The sequence below is a fragment of the Haliotis cracherodii genome, unplaced genomic scaffold (genome assembly GCF_022045235.1).
Source record: "Haliotis cracherodii isolate W230 unplaced genomic scaffold, xgHalCrac1.p SCAF_4, whole genome shotgun sequence".
NCBI lineage: Eukaryota > Metazoa > Mollusca > Gastropoda > Lepetellida > Haliotidae > Haliotis > Haliotis cracherodii.
The window spans coordinates 53,403,003-53,406,251 of record NW_027266297.1 but is presented as its reverse complement, the minus strand read 5'-3'; positions in this window follow the sequence as shown (position 1 = coordinate 53,406,251).

The following is a 3,249-nucleotide window of genomic DNA, read 5'->3' as shown; positions in this document are numbered from 1 at the left end:
ATCCCACCCATTCTATCACCGTAGTTGTTTAACTGGTGTTTCTGTGATTCAAAATGTGTCATGTATATATGTATAGACAGACACACACACACACAGAGACACACACACACACACACACACACACACACACACACACACACACACACACACACACACACACACACACACACACACACACACACACACACACACACACACCTGATGGACGGAGACGGAAATAATGCTGTAAGTTACATAGATCCTGATGGACGGAGACGGGAATAGTGCTGTAAGTTACATAGATCCTGATGGACGGAGACGGAAATAGTGCTGTAAGTTATATAGACCCTGATGGACGGAGACGGAAATAATGCTGTAAGTTACATAGACCCAGATGGACGGAGACGGGAATAGTGCTGTAAGTTACATAAATCCTGATGGACGGAGACGGGAATAGTGCTGTAAGTTACATAGATCCTGATGGACGGAGACGGGAATAGTGCTGTAAGTTACATAGATCCTGATGGATGGAGACGGGAATAGTGCTGCAAGTTACATAGACCCTGATGGACGGAGACGGGAATAGTGCTGTAAGTTACATAGATCCTGATGGACGGAGACGGGAATAGTGCTGTAAGTTACATAGACGCTGATGGACGGAGATGGGAATAGTGCTGTAAGTTGATCAGACCATTAACCACTGGTTTGACTCGTCCAGATTACGTACATGGCACTGTGTGTAAAGGCAGAATATTACTGACTGTTGGAACTCCTGCGACCCTCTTATTGAATTCCATGGGATAACTCACTCGTCTAAATTAACATTGACTGAAAACGCATGTGCCATAGAGCTTAAGGTACTTAATAGTTTCGACCTTATCCTTTTAACGCTGGTGACACATCTTGACACAGATCGCTAACCGCACTTTACCATGTGTTGCATTTGTGTATGATCCAAATAAACAAATAACACTATCGTCATTCACAACAGATTCGTTTTATACATGCATGGTGGTGGGGTGGATAAAACTGTGTAATATAAGATCAAGAATAGTAGATTGTAATTCTTTAGTATGTGTTATCATTTTCATGGAATGTAGGTATTTACAGATTTTTACAGTCAGCTTACAGCGGAACTGCATCTTTCCAATATTGGCAGCAGAACCCGTCTATAACATCAGCAGAACCCGCCTCAAACATCAGCAGAGCACGTATCTAACATCAGCAGAGCTCGTATCTAACATCAGCAGAGCCCGCCTCCAGCATCTCCAGAGGCCGCAACTAACATCAGCAGAACCCGCCTCAAACATCAGCAGAGCACGTATCTAACATCAGCAGAGCTCGTATCTAACATCAGCAGAGCCCGCCTCTAACATCAGATAAATGACAAACTCAAAGCAGTTAACGATATGGGTCTCGCTCCACCAAATGTCTCAAGTTGGACATATGCTTGTAAAATACAGTGATCTCTGTTAAATTAATCCCGCAATACGTGTGTAGGCTCGAAAATATACACATACACTTGAGTCCCCTGTTGATGACAAAGACGTTCCTTCTGAACAACCTAAAAAGGACGTGGCGTAGACGGCTCATGGTCGTAATCAACTGTGGTTCAGAAGGGGAAGGTGGTAATCATTATATTTGTCACTTTTCATGTTCATGTCAGTGTATTTATGTCATCTAAAGACAATACCACTGCGAGTTTACTTTAAAGAATCTGGTATGTAGCTGACATCAGGATATGGTATATATATATATATATATATATATATATATATATATATATATATATATATATATATATATATATATATATATATATATATGTACATGGAAAAATAACGTGTTCTTGATGCGGCCTCTGGAATTTGATATATTAATAATTCACAAAGTGTATCGAGAACAATTTGCAGTATTTTTTTAAACATACAGACTTCAATGAAGATCAGTGGGCCAGATACAACTGAGTCTTACTGATCGCACATTTAACATGATTGGTTTGCAGTCCCTGTCAACTGTTTAACGTTGCGTGGAACAGATTAGCAACACGACTAAATGGATAGTGTCACACCCGGAATAAATGGGAAAGTGACTCAGTCACCAGGAGGTTAAATCGTTAAAGTAAATCAGCCTACATGGGTGACAGGTATCGTCTTTATGTAGCGACACTATACCGGTTTTAGTGTACAGCATTGTCAAGGACGTAATACATTCCATTAACGAATAATGAATTCAAGGGGGGGGGGGGGGACTAGGATTATGGGCCCGTTGCACAAAGCGATCTTAGCGTTATGACGATAATAAATCGGAACCATGCGTTAACATTGCCTTACTACAGTTGTGGCGGTAAGATAGCTGATTGCTCAGACTCAGCAAGTCAAAACTCCCTCTGCAAACTTACATTTTATTATATCAATCCAGCAGTTAATGAGAATACTAATGGCACAGAAATCATGAAGCAGTTGTTGAATACAATACACTGATCTCACAGCACACGATTATCATAGATTCCTTTGATAGGACTACTATATGCTGACTTGTTCAATCTTGTATTTTCTACTGGAAAAGCAACCGAAACATGGTTAACAGGTATATTAGTAAGTGAGTATGGTTTTACGCCGCTTTAGCAATATTCCAGCAATATCACGGCTTGGGACACCAGAAATCGGCTTCACATATTGTGACGAGCGAACGAGCGAACGAGCGAACGCTTTAACCACTAAGCTACCCAACCGCCCCTACAGGCATTATTAAACCAACATATAAGAAACAGGGTGATTTACAAGACCCCAACCCTTATAGGCCGATTACAATTTTAAGCTGTCGTGGAAAGTTGTTTATTAGTATACTTTGCATAAGATTAACACAATTCCTGGATATAAAGCAGCTTATATCACCACATCAAACAGGATTTCGCAAAGGGTTTTCGACGACTGACAATATTTCTATTATTGAACATTTTGAAAAATTCTTAAAGAAATTTATACTGTGCTTTCATAGAGTTTTCAAAAGCATTTGACAATGTTTTGAGAGTCGAGCTTTGGTTTAAAATGGCAGATCTGGGAACAGAGGGAAGATTTCTCACAGCCATATGTAAAGTTTAACAATAAAGTATCAGACTTCCTCGTCAGTCATTCAGGTGTCTGTCGGGGAGATAATGTATCACCCCTGCTCTTTTCCATATTTCTGAACGATTTGGAATCTTATCTGGTATCAAAAGAATGCATTGGTGTTACAATAGAAAGTACTGACGAATTCACTGCAACGTTA